Raw genomic sequence first — 22,010 nt, forward strand, 5'->3', positions numbered from 1 at the left:
GAACTGTTTTAAACATGTCTTTAGTACCTTTCTGGTCATTTGAAAGTGTAAATTAACTTGCTGGCAATGCAGGCCTCACTGAGCCATCGGATTTTATCAAAAATATCTTAATTTGTGTTCCGAAGATGAACGAAGATTTACGTGTGTGGAACGACATGACGGTGAGTAATTAATGACAGAATTTTCATTTTTGTTTGAACTAACCCTTTAAGGTTATGGCCACTGTTAAAGACTATTCAGTGATGCAATTCTCTAGTGTCAAGACATTTACCTCAAGAATCCTGTTTTATCCATATACATGTGGCTTTGAACTTGGATTATTCATGCACATTGAGAAGGCTGTAGAATCACATGGAAACAGGCTGTATGTGAACATATGAATGACGTATATGATATGTGACATGAAAAAGCTCATGTGTTTTTTCTCTTTAATACAGAGTGTGCTATGGTCAGCTACTTCAAAGCAGAAGGGACCTGCCATCACACACACACACACACACACACACACACACACACACACACACACACACACGGGAGAGCTGCCCTGAGGAGACAGGAGTCAGGCTGTCAGGACCAGCCAGCATGCGTCTAATCCTCAATCCCTGTTTGAAATGCAGGGCCAGGGTCAAGGATTACAATAAACTCTGATTATCAAATAATTCATGCATTCTTATTCCAACAGAGTGCCCCATACCACCACCCCTGAATACAGAGCTGGAGGAGGGAGACGGGGAGGGCCACATCAAAGAGGAGAGAGAAGGAAGAGTGAAGGAAGAAGAGAGACAAACAGATAGACTTAGGGCTTCTTTCCCACTGACATGTTCTTCAGGCCACAGCACTGGCATCCTCACATCCCCAATCTTTTCCTGTATCTTGTCCTCAGATCCCAGAGCAACCAGAGGCACACAACTCAGAGAGTGCCATCTGTCAAATATCTGACATGTTCAAAAAAGAGGAGATATGATAGAGGTATTTCATGCATGAGCATCTATGTGTGTGCGTGTTTGTGTATGCATGTGGCAACCAGGTGGAACATCACCTCCTCGCCGTGCAATCCCACAGGCTCCTCTGGGTGTCCTCGTCCCCTGTCCCCTGGCTGGACATTAGCATTCATAGAGCCAGTAGGCCGTGTCATTCTCTATGCCGCCTCCCATTGAGATGTGCTGAGAGGTTCCAGCTGCTACCCCGCAGGTCACCCGCTCCGGCTCTTACTCAGACAGTTCAATGACCGTTGCAATATTTACGCAATAGATCACAATTATTACTGTAGTGTATTGATCGTATGCAGATGAGGCTAACCTTGTGCATGGATCAGTGAGGGAGGTTAGTGAGCGCTTCGCACCCTCCCTGCATGTTGAACGTGGGTTATCGCCTCCCAGTTTAGCTCTTCAAACACACTGATGCTGAAATCTCACATTTGTTCATGCAAATAGTGATTAAGATCTTTTAGGTCAGGGCGCATTGTTTCTGCTTAATATTTATATTGCTCAGTATCTCTTAGATCATAATAGAGGGAGATTGTTATCAGTGCATGCTTCTGTTGCTCTTGTTGTTTTTGTTTTTTGTCTAGCGTACTTACAAACTTTGCCTTTAACAACTTTTGCATTAGAGGTGGCAGTACTATAACAGTACCATGTTACAGTGATTGTATAGATGGTAATGGAAGATTGATATATAATAATACTGAATAATTAAGTTTAGGGTTTTGGAAAACAGCCTGTTTTGATTTTGGACATTTGGTTTCTGTACCTTTTCACGCATGTGCGTTCTAAAATATTTATACTAAAATATTCTGAATAAGTTATTACTATCTAATGCGAAACATGCTAGTCTGATTCTACAGCAAATGACTCTTATGAGCCAGTTCTTTTTAGTGAATCAAATACAGTGCAACTAGTGAAGATTGATTCTTGAGCTAATTCATATAAGCCATTTTTGGTTAATCAACTATATACTGTACAGGAAGACTCAAATGAACCTTTTTTTTTTTTTTTTTTTTTTTTTTTGTGTATCAAAATTCAAAACATGTCGTGCAGCTTGTGAAATCTAATTATCAAGCTAATGACTCAAATGAACCAAACACATGTATCAAACGCATGCCGTGTGACTAGTGAAGTTCGATTTCCCAACAAAATGCTCTTATGAGCCGGTTCTTTTTAGTGAATCACAAACACTTTTGAATCAGTTTGAGCAGTTTCTTAAAGGGGGGGTGTCTAATGTTATTTCATGCATTCTGACTTATTTACACTGTTAAAGAGTTGGATTCTCTTGCTAAACATGGCCAAAGTTTTAAAAAAACGAGTTGGACGTATGACGGAGTATTTCTGTTCCAAATATATTCCTTCAGAGTTCGTACAAGTTTCGCAAAGTTTTTTCGAGTATGGCCCTGTGTGACATAATAAAGGGCAGAATTCCTTGTATGGGCACTCCCCGGGAAGAGCATGCATATACATAAACTAGAGCGAGAAAGCAAGAGCACGCCATCAACGTGCTTCGTTCGGGTGATGGAAGTCGTCAGCAGCCCTGCACAGGACTTGCTCGAGAAAGATTTATCACTTCAACAATGTCACCAAAGAAGTGTGTTTATGGTTGTGAGAGAAAGATAACCTTGCTTCCCAAAGATCCCAGCATTAAGGAAACGGTGGAGCTGAGAGATTTGTGCTCACGCATTACATTGATGTGCTCTTGACATTTATCATTAAAATAACCCTAGAAACTGCCTTAAATTAACTATCAAAATAAGGATAAAGTCGTGTCTTAAAGTTGCAATCAATTTTTTATTGGTTAAAATGAATGGAGAATATCTTGTGTTTTCCATGGCTGCTCGAGCCCTCAGGATCGGTGCTTATGATTTTATAAACAAGGCTCAGTTTGATGCTGGATTTACAGATCATTTGAAACTGAAAGATGGAGTGGTCCATCTTTACCGGCCTGAGCTTCAAATGTCTGTTTTATTGGCAGTCGGTGCATAAGTGCATATAATGCAAACAACAGGAATGTATAATGAATCAAAAGTTATCAAGGAATAATGTGATAGTGTATTGTGTGTTTAAATACATTTGTTTAGCTGACCATTGATAGCTTCACTACGCAAAAGCTGCGCATGTCCGTGACTCTTTAGCTTCGCCCACGGCATGCCTCCAGGAGCTCGGCTGTTTTCGGAAAGACTTGGTACAGTGCATCTATCTTTTATAAATCTGACAAAACTAAAGAGTCTTTGGAGATATGAAGGATGCTATACTACTCTATAGGTACCCAAGATTAAGATGTGTTATGTACCCACTTACTAAACTGTAAGTAATTAATTTTGTTATTAATTATGTTATTTTGATTAAAGATGATGATGACACATGAATTAAAAAAAAATAATGATGTACACAAATCATTTATAATAAATAAAAATGTTGCAATATTGCAATATTCCATAAAAACAAAAGAATTGTCCATTTTGATTTCATGGTGACTTTAAAGACACATGAATCTTTACTTTTTATCTTCATAAACATACTTGTTTAATTCTTTGTTGTTTTACATGGTATGTTTTACAAATGGTATTTCTGTAAAGCATGTCCAAAAAAGATGGTATTACCTTTTTATTTTCTTCTTTCTTTTTTTTTTGTAAATGAGCTCCACTAGTGTAAAATATCTTTTGGCTCTAAGTGGCTCTGTGGTAAGTCACAGTGGCCCTGGCAGTGTGAGAGAAGTTGATTTCCTGTCAGTGCTGTTCTCAGCAGATGCCTGGCTGAGAGGGCACAGGCAGTGGGAACAACACTCCATCTCTACTGCCATGGCACTGGGCACTGTCTGCCACCAATGTCCCCTGCCCACTTCAATCAATCACTCAGCCATTTGAAACCATTTCCCTTTGTTTTGTGTGGTCAAGACTTTTCTGTCCTAGACCTCTTCTTTATTGTCCTCTGTTAAAAGCATAGAAATAACAGACTCTCTTAACTGCTTCCATTGACAGGAATTTATTTAAAATAACCAAATAATTTAAAAGTTTTTTTTTATTTTTATTATTATTTCATATAATCTGTTTTAAGGTAAAACAGCTGTTTAAGTTGTATCAATCTGTATGGATGACATGTTCATATAACCAGAAAGAGGTTTATTTCTGCAACAATTTGCTTAATTATAATACTACATGAAATAAAGTATTATAATAAGTTTAAATGATCCAGTTGGGTGTCAATGAAAGGGTACCTGAGCCTTACTGATCTGTAAATAGAGAGTTTGAAAAACAGATAAAAGTAAGTACAAGCTGTTTAAAATGTTGTACTGTTGTGCACCTGTCAATCTTCCAGTGGATGAAACACCGAAAATGCATATTTCCTCAAATGTTCAGTGAAGAGTAAAAGTTTGATGTGACAGTGCAACATGTAGGATGGACTGTAGGCTGCCTCAGCTTTTCATCATTCATGTCAGAAAAAATATTTAATCTGTATAAGGTATCAGCCATCAGATACGTTCACACTGCGAGCCTTAATGCTCAATTCTGATTTTTGCTCAGATCTGATTTTTTTTGTGTGTATATAGCTGTTCGCATTGTTGTTTTAATTGTGGCCAATGTTAATATTTTTATATTACGAGCCCTTATGTTTTGCTTGTATTATAAGCTGTCTCTGTAATACTTACAGGATCTGACACATCACTGCCCTTCTACTGACTACCTTTCGCCACTGTCTGGATAATGTTGGGTATATAAAATCTTTGAATAGTCTCCCATGAGAGCAGAATCGTGACAAATGTTGATCGAACGGAAAAATCATGAGTTCCGATATGACTGTTCAGACTGCGGTCGCATTACAAAACATCTGACCTGTATCGGATTTTGTACCACATTTGGAAGTGGCATAAATCGGAATTGAAAAGATCTGATTCCATGTGGTTCGGGCCACATTTAGCTGCAGTGTGAGCGTAGCCATAGAGTGCAAAAGTTTTGTTCCTACAATCAATGTAACATAAATGATGGAGTCTAAGTAGCCTATAATATTTCTGTTCAAGGCGACTCATCAAGTTATCAGCTTTTGTGCAGGAGGAAAAGCTCCATCAATAAACCTCAAACCAAGAGGTTTCACGTCAATGCATAAAAATGGACTATTATCATCATCAGGTGGAGAAAAATATTTATTTTCATTTTATGTTAAGTCAACACCTAGCAAGATTTATGCTTTAGCCATTTCAGCACTCTCTCACATATGTGAAAAACAGTCTATTTCCCCGTTTTCTCTCTATAAATGCACACTGCTCGTGACGGATCCTTTATATGTAAGAGTTGGATGAGTGGGATGATACCACATCTGACACTGCTTTCAATGGATCTGAAAGACTGATGAGAGGTGCTTGTTTGAACAAAGGTCCACTTGAGAGAATTTCCTGTTTTGTGGAGCCACCCACTCAAAAGCTTTAAAGCAGCAAATATGTATCTGTTGTTTGAGTGAATGGCATGAAATACAAATTTAGTAGTATCATAAATGAAGGAGGAATGTGGAGCAAGTGACCATCTTGTGAGGAGGTCCAGGTGTTCAGCAAAGCAGTGCATGTGTGTCCAGGTGCATTTGTTTGTTTTTAAGTAAGTTCGGAGAACCATATCCATTAGCGTGATACCCTCATATCCTCTTGTATGATTTCCCTGGAAATTATCTGAGCCACCCAAGACAAAAGGAGACCTCAAAACACTGCTGCCTATCTCCACCACATGTCATTATTAATCAAAGTGAATTAAAAGCCATGCCAACAGCTATGATTTATGAATATATTACAGGGCTAATTGAAATTCTGTAGATCATGTTTGCTATAAAACATCCCTGTGGACGACAAATGCTTCAAGCGTGGTAACTAGAACCACATGTGAGAACATTTTAAGAATCTGTCACTGAAAATCCAATAATGATTGACCACTAATCTGATTACCTTCCTTTCTGTTTCTTTATTGGGTACAACTGTGATAGCCATGCTGACAAAGCATGTTTTGAACAAGTCTAAGGTGTTGTTCTGGACTTGGCTCATTTAAGCTAGTCCAAGTGGTTTCCTAGCCTGACCAGGGTAGCGTTTCCCAAAAGCATCATAAGCCTAAATTGATCGTAGCTCCATTGGTGGTAATGGAGCTACGATCAACTTAGGCTTACGATGCTTTTGGGAAACGCAGCCCAGGTTGGTTTTCAGCTAGTTAGCTAGTCTCTGACTAGTGAAATTGTGCAAAACATGTCTTAAAAAACAGCTCAACCTAACCAGTATAAAACTATCAAACCTTTTAGGGTTGTTTTAAAACTATTTTTCCAACAGGGAAAATGCTAAAATTGAAGAAACAGATACCATAAGGAAAGAGACTCATCTAATTAAGAGCCCTTTGAAACAGTTGCGTAAAATGCAAAGAATCAATCATTGAAAACCCTTCAATATCTATAGATGCCATGGCCCTGATAACTCTAATAAAAACACACACACACACACATCTTAAACAAACCTAAGCAGCTTTGCTGGTCTTATAGCTGGTATGAGCTGGTCTGAACACTTCAGTATGGGGAACAATTATTGCTTTTTAACTAATTGCATATTAGCCTGCATATTGGCTGTTTATTAGTACTTATAAAGCACATATTAATGCCTTATTCTGCATGAACACATTCTACATCCCTTAATCCTACCCAATACCTGAACCTAACCACTATAACAACTACCTTACCTTACAATTAATAAGCAGTAAATGAGAACTTGTTAAGGGAAAAGTCATAGTTATTATTGAATATGTGTTCCTCATACTAAAGTGTTACCGATGGTTTCAAAGCCTGGCCAAACAGGTGTTCAGCTAGTTTAGCTGCTCTAAGAAGCAAACCAAGCAGTGCTATTTTAGTATTATTTATATACTAGTATTTATTTTGATATTTTAAATTAGCTTGTATTTGTTTAGTAATTTTGTTACTGTATGTGCTTTCAAATATTTCGATTTAACTGTATTTTTTATTTCCGTTTTAGGCTTATTCACTTTAGCTTCAACTTAAACTTAATTTATTTCAGTTAGTTGCCAAGGGAATATTTCATATTTATCTAATAAAAAGTTTTTCATCCAATATTTGATTTTATTTCAACTTTATTTCAGTTAACAAAAACAGTTTTGATAGTTTTCGTTAACAACAAGAACAACATTGATTTTAGGCTTGTACAAGTTGTTGTAGTTTTTTGTTTGTTGTTGTTTTTTCAGTAGAAAAGGTGCCAAAGTGAAGAAATAGAGACATACCACAAGAGACTCATCAAGACAAGACCCCTTTGTTACAGATGAAGAAACACTGTTCATTCTCTGCACTCCACTTACAGTGTTCTTGTAGGTTCATCTCTCATCTAAATGCAGTGGCTCTTGGTGAAATCAAATCATCTGTATACAAGGTCTGTTTTGATTTGGATTATTTTTTCTTTTGTATAACTTTCTCATACCCAGAAAGACACAAATTAAGTGAATAGGAAACATGCACTGATTGTGATGTAGGTCATTAGCTCATATTTATTTTATTACGTATAAGTATCATTCACCTGGAACGTATAACGGTGGCAGAAATCCTCAAGAACAAAAACAATCCATATGCCACTAAGGTCATTTTGTTGAGTCCACTAAGTTGCATACTGACTTCATGGCTATAGTTACCAACATGCATGTCCACTTTAGGAAGGGAGGGGTCAGAGCAATGAGCGTACAGTATATAGAGAGACATCTTTTGGGGTATAAAAAATTACAGTGGACCGAAGCGCTGACAGAGCACTGACAGCACTGAGGAATGGTGATCTGATAAGAGATGGAAGGCTGAGGAATGGGTCAGTGGAAGAGAGGGGCAGGTGGAACGCCTGATGAACGGTATTAATCCCTTTCTCGCCGGCTGTTATCCTTCATGCCGCTCTGGTCAGGTAGCGCAGCCGAATTCAGTCTTGAGCTGTAGGGGGAGTTCACACTGTAGCTACCATAGATGTTTCTGTTTGAGATGAAAAGGGTATAATGGACAGCATTCATTCTTGACAGACAAATTTTGACTTTTTTCAGTGCTTTACACTTAAACACATAGGAACATTGTTAACTGGGTCAGTGCAGTTGTATTGGGAAACTTCAAGAACACTTTGGGTTCCCTTTACAGGAAACTACTATGCTGCGTCAGCTGCTGACGCTATGGGGATACACCCTCACGGTGTCTGAGGCATATGTACATACATGCCATTCAATTCATTCATGCCCAGTGTATAAGAATATGTACAAACCTTAATTAAACAATTTAATAATCATTTAAAATGGAATTTATACCTGTATGATATTACGCTGTAGCAACATTGGACCAGTGGTTTGGAAAATGGATGGGTGATTCAACTGTGGGTGCCATCTTCTGGTCAGATGCAGGAATTCATTCAGTAAGTGCACTCGATAACATCCACTATGGTTTTGGACAACAATACAAATGGCTGTCCCCTCAAATAGTTCCCTATTTAAGGTTATAGCGGGCGGTTTCGGACACAGCCTTAAATTCATTCACTCACCCGATTCGTTGAAACACACTGATTCATACAGGGACAAAACAGGGTGCTTCTCAATATTCAAATTGATGCTCCCTCGTTTCCTTGCTCCTCCGTCCTCCAGCCTGTGACCCGGAAACCGATCATCTTGAAGGACATCTTAATTCTCTAAATGCACCACGAGGAGGCGAGGAATGAGGAGTGAGGAAGCTTCCAGAGGAGCCATGAGCAAGGATGCACAGGTGTTTCCTATGGTATGCAGAAAGACTTATATGATGCACATATAAATTCTCCTCCCCCTTCACATCACAATTTTTATTTATGTTTTACTTTTGGAGTTTAAATAAACCGTACATCTCTCACATATCTCTCGCATCTTGCTTTTTTATTATTTATTATGAATTTCTTAACCAAACTTCAACAACATAAGGACAGATCCCTTGAGTGTAGATAATAACCATTTTAAGTGATCAAGAATATTCCAATATACAAATAAGATTTCCTCTGATTCCTCCATCCTCATTTTCTTCCCTTGCATCCTTCCATCACATCCTTCAGGGGTGGAGCTGAAACACGAGGAAAGGAAATGGGGTACAAGTAACAAAAGTCATTTTTAGTGAGTGAATCATTTACTCACCCAGCTGATTTTATGATTTGCCCAACCGATTCATTCAAAACACTGATGCCACTGTGTTGTAGGATACATGTTCAGTTGTGGCTTTGTATGGATATTTTTGTAGGCAGAGCAAAAATAGAAGTAATTGCCAATAGCCTATAATGTGCCTAAAATGTAAGTTAGCTTTAGAACTTCTCCATAGTGGTTATGACTACCAGTTACACCTCCTTTGAAGACTTGTTAATGGCAGCCAATCATTTTTACATAATTGGTCATGTCTGTGTGTGATGGTATGAAATTATTGGCAAATAATTGCAGACTTTGTGGCAAAATAGCAGTCCTTGATTGCGGATGCAACCTTTAAGTCACCTATCTGTGCACAAACAGTGTTTCTAAGGGTCTGGGTAGAGATATTTATGTGACCAAGCCTTAGATAAGATAAAAGCGTGTTCCCATACATATGGAACATCACAGAGCCCCCGCAAAATGACATTATTCATAAGGTAGCCCAACTGCGTAACAGCAATTAGTGATTCGTTCAACTTTTACCTTTGTGGTAAAGGGGCCTGATTCACAGCCACTGAACTCTTCATCATTCACTGCGATGCATTCTAAGAATCAATTAAGGAGGAAAACAAGAACACTGCCTGTGACCTTTCAGATGGGGAAATTAAAAGAGCAATTCTTGCTTGTGGGAAAAGAATTTAAATGTTCTTTCTCACCTTGAGTGGCAATGCTTACCCTTTAATTAAACGTACATAAAGTGTTAGCAGCGCGTGTTTATCTGGTGCTCCTAATAAATGAACAACTTCATTTTCTCTCCATCGCATGTGTGACTGACTTTACAGCACGAGTTGTAATAAACTGTTTTCCCATTCTGTCATTCCCCTATACTAGATGAATATGAGCTGAATGAAATGCATTTTAATACACTGAACCGATATATTGCTTGTATTTGTCAAATTAATGTGAATATTTTGTGGTCAGTCTCAGATTTGAGCATAGGATGTGAGGTCGCCAGGTAAAAATATAGACTTTTTGATTAATCTAGATTGTTAAACTCCAAGATCGATCTTTTACTCAATGGTAGTGTTTCCTATAAGGCTGTGTACCACAAAATATTGGCAAGAAAATACATAAGTCTGATTCACTGACAAATGACTCTTTTAAACCTGTTTTTTTAAGTGAATCAACAGCACGCAGTGCAAAGTTTAAGTGTTACACAGGACATACAGTTTTTGGCCGTTAACTATGCAGTTCAGTTGCATATTCTGGGCGTTGTGTTTGGTTTGGCATTTTATTAATCTTGATTTCTCCAAATGGTGTGCTTGTGTGCTTTTCCTGAGCGAACCTAAGTCTCAATTTTGGTTTGTTTTTACGAAACCCTATCTGATGCCCTCAGAACCCTTGGAAAATAAAACTGTCGCGTCACATGGGATCATTCTGTGATATTTTTGCTTTAGCTTTTTGTAGCTTTAAGCTGGTTACTATTCAGTGCCATCATACAGACAAGCGTGAGCAGGACATTTTTTTTTTATTTCTCCTTTTGTGGCCTGAAAAAGGTCATACGGCATTATAACAACACCAGGGTGAGTAAATAATGATTCAGGGCTCTCAAGTCTCACGCATTGGGCGTGAGACACACGCATTTCAACCCGTTCACACGCTCACATGCCACTTGTATTTCTCACGCAGAGAAATCTCCAGGATAACGCACAAGTTGCGCCGCTATTAGAGGAATCAAGCGATTTCCCCACAGATTTCAAAAAGGCCCTGCCACGCACCAGTTAATCTAATAAAAAATATAGCTACCGACCAGCCAATCAGAAAATAGAATTGCTGTATCCGGGTAAGATTTAGCTATTCCCGCCACAACAACGTTTACGTTCTGATTCCAACGACACATTCTGTGATTCACGGGGCTCGCTCACTGATTCAGATGTTCGCTGTAGTAGTTAGCTACAGAAGATGACATCTGCCAGTCACATTGATTCACATCTGCCTACAGACTGAACGTGATCGAGTCGTGGGACCATATCCTATGAGTACAGTAGGCCTAAGTCATCTCATCAAATTGTTGGGGAATATTTGTGTCCAGGCAGCTGGTAGGTTAGTTAATAGTTTGACCAGAGTACGTCACGTGAATTAGCCTAGCTAGTAGGGATGGGCATTTTTCCAAAATATTGTATTCGAATATTTGAGCTAATAAAAAAAAAAAATTCGAATATTCGTGTATTTAAATTATGTTATTTTGAGAAAATGAGAGAGACGTTTTTTAATTTTTTTTTTTTATTATTATTCAAGTTGTCGTCACCATTTCTGAACAAACTTATGATTAGGTAACACACAACAAGCTTACGTTTTATCTTAAGGTTTTAATTCAGTTTAAAACATTAAACAATAGGCCCTATGTGTAAACAAAAAATATAGGCCTAAAGAACAAAAGCATTATAAGCTCAAGCAGCGAGCGGAAAAAAACACTAGTAAAGCAGAGCGCGCCAGTTATCGTGCAGAACTTAACATAGGCTACATATAACGTACACTAGAGTCGGAAAATGTTTACCATGTTTATATTGTTTCACATTATAATGTTGAGGAAAAACAACAATATAATGTGTATGATTATATTACCATTATCTCTCTCTCTCTCTCTCTCACACACACACACTCACTTACTCACTCACTCACATACACACTAAAATGCTGAATTAAATAAATATTTTTTTAATTTGTACGAATTTGTGTCATTTTTCATATCAGACCCCCGTCCCCACCCAAACCCCCGTCGCTGCCGCCGTCGAAATCTCACTCTCACTCTCACTCTGAACTCAGTTCAAAACTTGAGAGCCCTGACAATGACTGAATTTTCATTTTCTGGTGAACTATCTCTTTAATATTTTTGGTAATGTTCAAAAATTATAATTGAAATTTGTCCAAAATGAATCAGAATCAAGTAGAATCAAAAGCTTGGAATTGATCCGAATCAGGAAAATCTGCTCATACACAGCCAATGGAAACCAGGAAAAATGCAGGAAGCACTTCCCTTCCCTATCAAAGCCTTGATATCATAGATTAACAGATAAGGATGTTAACACATAGTTTTCTTTCAAATGTAGAGCTTATTTCAAACAAATCCTTTCTCTCTCCTCAAATGCATAACCAGCTCCGCGACCTCTTCCATCCTGGATTAGTTCTACTATCTTTGGGTGTTTAGCCTGCGGTGCTGCTGGGTAGAGGCGGGAAGTGGGCGGAGGGGGTGAAGCCGATATCTCTGGTTCTGTTCTCACTTTTGTTTAGGGAGCTCTCTGAGGAGAGGAAGGTGTGAACAAACACTTCTGTTTATTCTTACCGAACGCGCCATCGGAAATGCAGGCGTACGGAGATTAGGGATGATTCTTGCTCTCGTCTAAAGCATTAGCGATTTACTACGCATTCAGTGATGAATATCCAATCGTGACAAAATAATGCTGGAATGAGAACACAATGTGGCTAATACCCAAGAAAAAATGTGAAAAACAGAAATAGATCTTTGTGTTTCTTTTTACTTAGGGAATGGTAATTTAGACCATGAAGCCGTTTCATAGCCGGCTGTGGACCGCAGACTTCCTCTACCCTGCCGTATATTTTGAAGGTGAGAGAGTTTCTCAAACATATCTACACTATACAGTGACAACAGCTAATGATTTGTGAGCCAACAATCTGAAATCCCATCAGTCTGCGGGGCTACCCTTAAAACCTGGTGTTGGCAGCCCGCTGTAATTCCAACCAGAGATGCTATTCCATTCTCTCTCTCTTTCTCTATCTCACCCTCTCGCTTTTTCAATGGCTACTGTTTTTTCTTGCTGTCTCTCAGCCTCTACCTCTCTCTTTCCCCTGTAATTTCTTCAGGTCTGGAATCTAATGCTCCCGTAGAACGACAAGTTTATTATCACCAGAACACAGAGAGCTTTTCCTCTGCCATGTTTATCTGACCCATTCCCAAAATTTCAGTGGCAGCCAATCTATCAGTTTATCACTGCTACTTCATCACCGTCACTCCTGGCAGCTAAATACAAGCTCCAAATCCGCTGCTACACACATCTGCGCCATTGTAAAGCTGACGTGTGGCAGGCTTGGTAAACAGGGTTGCCTGGGGCCAAGCACAATAAAGCTCTGGTTTCTCACAGAGCCGGCTCGCCGCTCTCTGCAGGGACCACAGCTCAGCCGCCACACATGAGCGCAGGGACCTGGAAGTACACCTGCACACATGTACACACACGTGGCAGCGACTCGCAGTTAATGCGTCAGCCTGAAATCACGCCTCATATCTCTTTTGGTTGTGTTTTTGCTAATTGCATTTGCCACCTTACTCGCATCAGACTACATAGTCTTTTATGTGACATTTGCAGAAAAAAAAATCCAAGACGTTTTCATATCCACAAGAAATGTCTAGATGTTCACAGAAAATGCATTCCCACACGTTACCAATTGCATATACACTGCCCTCCAAAAGTTTGGAAACACCCCTGGCAAAGTGTGGTTTTAGACGATATCAGCATAAATCCTTATCATTTTTTGGTGCAAATACATTAAAGTAACTTGACATTATCATTGAAGACCAGCAAAAATAATTTTCATTTTGATTACATGATAATGGCAATATACACACTTTGCCAGCTGTGATGCCTGGTTACTGGTTTAAACTTGGCCCAGGTTTGTAAAAGATTTTTGGGTCAGCACACCTTAATAGCTTCAACAAATGATTGCCAATTAAGTTTAGAATACAATGAGAACTAACTACATTAGTTAACATGAACTAACAATGAACAATAATTCTAGAGCATTTGTTAGTCTGTAAGTTGATTTCAACATTTACGAATAAGTTTTTTAAATTTTAAAGTTGTATTTGTTAACATTACTTAACGCATAGTAAAGCAACATAGAAAATTATACAGTTTTCTTGGCAAGGCTTTCATTCTTTTAATGAGGTATTATGATATTAAAGGGTTTGTTCACCCAAAAATGAAAATTCTGTCATTAATTACTTACCCTCTTATCGTTCCACACCCATATGACCTTCGTTCATCTTCGGAAAACAAATCAAGATATTTTTGATAAAATCCGATGGCTCAGTGAGGCCTCCATTACCAGCAAGATAACACTTTCAGATGCCCAGAAAGCTAGTAAAGACATATTTAAAACAGTTCGTGTGACTACAGTGGTTCAACCTTAATGTTATGAAGCGACAAGAATAGGTTTTGTGCGCCAACAAAACTAAATAACAACTTTATTCAACAATATCTAGTGATGGGCGATTTCAAAACACTGCTTTATGAATCTTTTGTTTCGAATCAGTGGTTCTGAGCACGTATCAAAGTGTCAAAGTCACGTGATTTCAGTAAACGAGGCTTCGTTATGTCATAAGTGTTTTGAAATTTCAATGGTTCACCACTGGGGGGTATGACTTTGGCAGTTTGATACACCCTCCGAACCACTGATTCGAAACAAAAGATTCGTATAGCTTCGAAGCTTCATAAAGCGGTGTTTTGAAATCGCCCATCAGTAGATATTGTTGAATAAAGTCATTATTTTGTGTTTTTTTGGCTCACAAAAAGTATTCTCATCGCTTCATAACATTAAGGTTGAACCACTGTAGTCACATGAACTGTTTTAAATTTGTCTTTACTAGCTTTCTGGACCTTTATTAAGTATTAATTATCTTGCTGTCAATGGAGGCCTCACTGAGCCATCAGATTTTATCAAAAATATCTTAATTTGTGTTCTGAAGATGAATGAAGGTCTTACAGTGTAGAACGACATGAGGGTGAATAATTAATGGCAGAATTTTCATTTTTGGGTGAACTAACACTTTAAAGTTGATTTCAGCATTAACACATTTTTAAAACTAAAAGTTTACCCAAAAATTTAAGTTTACTCACCCTCAAGTGGTTCCAAATCTGTATAAGTTTCTTTTTTTCTGGAACACAAAAGAAGATATTTTAAAGAATATGGGTAGCCAAACAGTTGATGGCACCCATTGACTTCCATAGTATTTTTTTTTTTTTTGTCCTACTATGGAAGTCAATGGGTGCCATCAACTGACTGATTACCAGCATTCAATAAAATGTCTTATTTGTGTTAAACAGAAAAAAAAAGAAAGAAACTCATACAGATTTGGAACCACTTGAGGGTGAGTTAGTAATTTTTGGGTGAACTATCCCTTTAACAACCAAGGGCATAGTTTTATTTTTCAGACACTGCACTGTACAAACTTTGAACACATCACGCCTAACCTACCACAGCCAAACGTGCAAGTGTACAGAACGAAGACGCAGTAAAAGAGAATGAGAGAATGGCTGGCGGCGCCACAGATGTCTGTAGTTGAGTAAGAAGCAGTGGTGGCAGAGCTGCCAGACAGTGGCTAAGTGATTAGGGAGCTCTGCGTTAACCCTGCGCCATATTTAGCATCGGCGGGGTGCCGGGCCGGGTGCACACCTCCAGGGCCCTGCCAGATGTTAGGAGCTGCTGTGGCACGCATGGAGAAGCATGGCGGCAGCAGTCAGCACAGCAAGCCTACGATCAGATAGGGATAAAAGCGTATCCCCCCTGCAAACTCATCTCTTCCTCTTACACACACACACATTATCGCTCTCTTTCTCTCTTTCGCAGTTGCTACCAGCAGATGCTACGCTAACAAGTGCCCCCCCGTTCGTTAGACATTAGTCATCTCTTCCTCCTGCATCCACCTTGCTGGGACGCTCCGCCGGGGGGTGACCAAGATAAAGTTTTGACTGGCAGGACCATTTGTTTTAATCAGGTGTTTGCAGACACTTGCCTGACCTCCATTAGTTGAAATTTTAATTGAAATTAACCCCCACTACTACCCCAATTAACCCACTCCCCCAGCACACACGCATGCCACACTCCTGGCATCTGTTCCCGGGGAACCGGGGCAAAGGGAGAGAGAGTACCACAACGCTGCTAGCACTGAGCGAACATGTCCGCTAGGAAACTCTGCACGCACATACTCACTCAAACACACAGATAAACAGATGCAGACCTTCCTGTGCCCGTCTGAACTCAGTTTAGAAGCAGAGGGACAGGAAGTAACAGAGAGGGAGCATAACAGTTCCATCATGTGTTTGTCCATTGGTCTTTGAGGGACAGCAAGGAGATATCAAATGTGGATCATTTTTCTTTTTTTCATGACGGTACACATACATGACGGTATGTACCTCAGTCTTGGTTCGGTACAGCAGGGGGAAGAAAACTAAACATAAAATTGCTTATTTTTTCTTCTTTTTTATTAAACAGTGATTTATTGAAACAATGTGTCTCTCTCTCTTTAAATAAATTCAATTATAATTAACATTTTCTTAAGGATGAAAGAAATCTATCTCAGCTAATGCTGTAAATTATATACAGGGAGCCATTTCTTGCATATTACTATAATATTAAAGGTTACAATTAACAATAAAGCCTAAACTATCAAATTCAGTTTCTACTTATTTTTAGACATAATAATCAACACTCAAAAAAAAAAAAAAAAGTAAATTGCACATAAGTATCTAATTATAAAATAATTTTTTAATTATGTTTCTACACTAATTCATTTTTGAAATATAATCATTTACACAGTTTCTGTCATAACATTTCATGACAAATTTATTTAAACATTAAATAATTAATAATTATAATAATTAATAAACATTCTGTATATTAAAGACATTAGTAACAGGTAAAGTAAATGTAATGAATATGCTAATATAGTGCATATATTTTGTGAAATGCTCCCCTCTAGAGTTCATTTCTCTAGTAAACCAAAATGCTGTGGACACTAAATGACTTTCTTGAGGTAAATGTAATGCTGAGATATTATTCTCAAGTTGTCTTTCCACGGTTGAAAAACTGGTTGAGAGATTACACGTAAACATATGTATGCATAAATTGTCTGTTCTTCTTGTGGCGATTAGCAAACAGTGTTACATTATCGTGCACGCCCCCTTCTGGATTGGAGTGTGGAAAGTATGGAGTATATAAAAAAAATTCTTTCCATTTTCCATGGTCCCCTGTAACACACCCTTGTAACTTGGTTTTAGGGGATCAAAATATTACTAGCACAATATAAAAACTAAAGAAATCAATGTGTATGTGTGTGTTTGTGGCACATGAGGACTGTGTCCTTGGCTGAGGCATGATTTATGACACACATGAGGACTTGCTGACTGAAATGTTCTCAAGAGTGGTGGCACAGCAGGTAGACCCACACACACATACACACACAACAGCACATTTGGTTCAATCCCTAATACATGACTAGCCCGTCAGCCTTCATCCGATAGGAAATAAGCACCACCCTCCACAAGATATCTTGAACGAGGGTCTGTCACCCCGTGAAGGACAAAATTGCAGTGCCCTGAGCCCATACACCCAGCCACCACAAAGCCATCTTTCATGCAGACCCCCTACCCATCTTGAATAGCACCTGAACATTCACCCCGGTCCAGCTTCAGCTCAAAGGTCTGGTCTGAGGGGTGATAGGTTCAGATCCTGGGGGGCTATGTCCTTGAGCAAGGTGCTTATATCCAGATCTAAGCAGCATTACAGCTCAGCTCAATGAGTTGAATTGCTGAAAATTGTCCCTGTGCACAAAGACATTATATAAATTGTTGCTTACACTATTAAGTGTGTTTGTGTTCAGAATGTATCTCCTACACATCCTAGACAGTACAATGTCGCCTTTGTAGTTCTTGGATAGTCTTTTGTCTGTAGGAAGAAATTGATGTACATCCATACTCAGGAAAAAAGAAAACAAAGCTTGTAATATATTAACCTGCAAATACTTCCATTCTGAAACGAATCGGCAGCTTACGCCGAGCTGACACATTTAGCGGGAACAAATTATAGTTGGGATTAGGATTGGAACGAATAACCCAGTGTTTTATCAGGAGCCCATGTTCCAGTGCCGAGCTGCTTATATTTCAGGTAAACATAATCCAGATGCTGTGCAGCAGGGATAGATTCAATTAAGATACCGGACAACTTTGTTAATACAGCCATATCTTAATACCCCTGCTGCAAGTGGTAATGAATCTGGCTCAGAGAGCAGACTGAAACAGGACCTGGGACAGCAGCCACAGCTTGCTGAACAGTGAGGCAGCTCTGTCTCAGGTGTGCCTCGGTTGAGAGGGACGCTAACTGGCTGCACTTGCTTACTGGCTAGCGGCTGATTTTCTATGTAATGTGTCTTCTGTGCTTGCTCTGTGCTTTTCTTTATCCTACACTGCCTGTGTGTATTTTCATATGTTTTGGGCTCCAGTCCAGCTAGCTGTCTCTGAGGAAAAAATGTATGTGCTAACTTCCATTTACCATAATCCTTTTTGGATCTTTTGATCATTGTTTTTGTAGTCATTTTAATAAGACTAGTTGTTCGTTCTTCAGTATCAGCATCAAAACCATCATCTAAACGGGTGCATTTTACCCTTTACACCCATTGTAACCTTTTTTTAGATTTGATGCGATTTCTCATTGATGAAGGAAAATTACAATTGGTTCTTCTTAAAGGATTAGCTCACTTCTGAATGAAAATTTCCTGATAATTTACTCACCCCCATGTCATCCAAGGTGTTCATGTCTTTCTTTCTTCAGTTGAAAAGAAATTAAGGTTTTGGAGGAAAACATTTCAGGATTCTTCTCCAAATTGGTCCAAATTGCAGTTTCAGTGCAGCTTCAAAGGGTGATCCCAGACGAGGAATAAGGGTCTTGTCTAGTGAAACGGTTTGTCATTTAAAAAAAAAAAAAATCTGGCACTGCTCTGTGATGCGCCACGCATTATGTTGAAAGGTCACGTGTAGGTGGAAGTATCGCGGTAGGGCGAAAAACGTAATCTAATTTTCTCCTCCAAATTCAAAATCATCCGATATCATTGTTTTACTTTTTTTTTTTTTGTAAAGGGTGTTTGGCTTAATCTTTGCACATTCGCTTTGTAGACACTGGGTCGGTACTTCCGCTTATGTCATGCGTGACCTTTGTAATATGATTACATCATGTGTGGCAGATCACAGAGCTAGTGCAAGACGAGCATTTGTGGTTAAAAAGTATATAAGTCTTGCTAGATAAGACCCTTATTCCTCAGCTGGGATTGTGTAGAGCCCTTTAAAGCTGCATTGAAACTGCAATTTGGACCTTCCACCCAGTGAACCCCACTGAAACCTACTATATGGAGAAGAATCCAGGAAAGTTTTCCTCAAAAACCTTAATTTCTTTCCTAAAGATAAACATCTTGGATAACATGGGGGTGAGTAAATTATCAGGAAATTTTTATTCAGAAGTGAACTAATCCTTTAAATAATTACATGAAGTTAATCATTCACTGAATCAAGATCATCTTTTCAGTCGTGTGCTTCTTGAAACTAAATAAAAAAGTTCCCAATAACAGACATTACAAAAGATAATTAAAACAAATTAGTTACTGAGTTGTTTTTAGTTTTAGTGATGTGGCAGCAACAAGCCAAACTAGAATGTGAATTTACACAAATTACACTAAAGCCCCTTATTGATGACTTGAAATGAACTGGAAACATTGATAAATATAGACATTTGACCTTTTATTTAAAAAGGTAGAACATGCAAAATACTTCTAGCAATAAAAAAGTCGAGCAACATTTTTCAATGACTGTTCAATTCACAAGTTTACACTTACAAATAATCAGATAGTTAATAGTGTGCGTATCAGATAGTAATAGTATGCGTATTTGGCGTGCTGTCCGAGGAGAGGGCTCCGAGCTCGGTATTTGGCCCGAACCCAGAAAAGTAACCAGACATGTGTGAGGAGACGGGGTGGTGGAGGGATGCTGAAAACTGTCAAAAAACATAGGTGAGTCGACTGCGTATATACAGTGGGTACGGAAAGTATTCAAACCCCCTTAAATTTCTCACTCTTTGTTATATTGCAGCCATTTGCTAAAATCATTTAAGTTCATTTTTTTTTCCCTCATTAATGTACACACAGCACCCCATATTGATAGAAAAATACAGAATTGTTGACATTTTTGCAGATTTATTAAAAAAGAAAAACTGAAATATCACATGGTCCTAAGTATTCAGACCCTTTGCTCAGTATTTAGTAGAAGCACCCTTTTGATCTAATACAGCCATGAGTCTTTTTGGGAAAGATGCAATAAGTTTTTCACACCTGGATTTGGGGATCCTCTGTTATTCCTCCTTGCAGATCCTCTCCAGTTCTGTCAGGTTGGATGGTAAACGTTGGTGGACAGCCATTTTTAGGTTTCTCCAGAGATGCTCAATTGGGTTTAAGTCAGGGCTCTGGCTGGGCCATTCAAGAACAGTCACTCCTTCATTATTTTAGCTGTGTGCTTAGGGTCATTGTCTTGTTGGAAGGTAAACCTTCAGCCAAGTCTGAGGTCCTGAGCACTTTGGAGAAGGTTTTCGTCCAGGATATCCCTGTACTTGGCCGCATTCATCTTTCCCTCGATTGCAACCAGTCGTCCTGTCCCTGCAGCTGAAAAACACCCCCACAGCATGATGCTGCCACCACCATGCTTCACTGTTGGGACTGTATTGGACATGTGATGAGCAGTGCCTGGTTTTCTCCACACATACCGCTTAGAATTAAGGCCAAAAATTTCTATCTTGGTCTCATCAGACCAAGAATCTTATTTCTCACCATATTGGAGTCAACTGGTGGAGGGCTGCAGTGATGGTTGACTTTCTACAACTCTCTCCCATCTCCCGACTGCATCTCTGGAGCTCAGCCACAGTGATCTTTGGGTTCTTCTTTACCTCTCTCACCAAGGCTCTTCTCCCCCGATAGCTCAGTTTGGCTGGACGGCCAGCTCCAGGAAGGGTTCTAGTCATCCCAAATGTCTTCTATTTAAGGATTATGGAGGCCACTGTGCTCTTAGGAACCTTAAGTGCAGCAGAATTTTTTTTTTGTAACCTTGGCCAGATCTGTGCCTTGCCACAATTCTGTCTCTGAGCTCTTCAGGCAGTTCCTTTGACCTCATGATTCTCATTTGCTCTGACATGCACTGTGAGCTGTAAGGTCTTATATAGACAGGTGTGTGGCTTTCCTAATCAAGTCCAATCAGTATAATCAAACACAGCTAGACTCAAATGAAGGTGTAGAACCATCTCAAGGATGATCAGAAGAAATGGACAGCACCTGAGTTAAATATATGAGTGTCACAGCAAAGGGTCTGAATACTTAGGACCATGTGATATTTCAGTTTTTCTTTTTTAATAAATATGCAAAAATGTCAACAATTCTGTGTTTTTCTGTCAATATGGGGTGCTGTGTGTACATTAATGAGGAAAAAAATAAACTTGATTTGATTTTAGCAAATGGCTGCAATATAACAAAGAGTGAAAAATTTAAGGGGATCTGAATACTTTCCGTACCCACTGTATATAGGTCTCCACTCATGCTGATTGGGTAGATATGTTGATTGCTGATTAATGACTGCTGGTTGGAGTGATATGATGATTAGTTAGATCATTTAAGTGTGTTCCTCCCGAACTTTGTTAATAAAACATCATTCATTTTCTGACTATTTGAAACAAAAAATTCACAAGAATTAATGCTACAAACTATGCTGTTGTATTTTTGCATTTTAGCTGTTTCCATCACCCTGTTTTTATGTGCATTTTGCAGTAACGCATCAGAAACGAGTTATGGAAATGACAAACTTCGGGGGGAAAAATCCCTTAATTCGCAAAAACGTTTTTACGCTCGGTTTTTGACTTATGCGAAAAACAGTTCATGTGAATATTGGGACATGGAAACGCATTTGCCAAATAAATTCTGACATAGCGAACATTAAACCCACGTGATTAATCGGTTGTTTCATTTTCTGTTGGTTACTAGGTTACCCTCTCAAACAACTTGATGGAAACGCACCTAATT

General features: G+C 38.9%; 1 long non-coding RNA gene across 1 annotated transcript; it reads left to right on the forward strand.

Annotated features, from left to right (window-relative positions):
- Positions 1-10,869: 10,869 nt before the first annotated feature.
- On the forward strand, positions 10,870-16,395 carry LOC125249359. Its single transcript, XR_007180544.1, has 3 exons — positions 10,870-11,151; positions 12,656-12,737; positions 15,755-16,395. It is a non-coding gene; the product is annotated as an uncharacterized LOC125249359 (long non-coding RNA).
- Positions 16,396-22,010: the final 5,615 nt, after the last annotated feature.

Source organism: Megalobrama amblycephala, linkage group LG16, assembly GCF_018812025.1.
Source record: "Megalobrama amblycephala isolate DHTTF-2021 linkage group LG16, ASM1881202v1, whole genome shotgun sequence".
NCBI classification, from domain to species: domain Eukaryota; kingdom Metazoa; phylum Chordata; class Actinopteri; order Cypriniformes; family Xenocyprididae; genus Megalobrama; species Megalobrama amblycephala.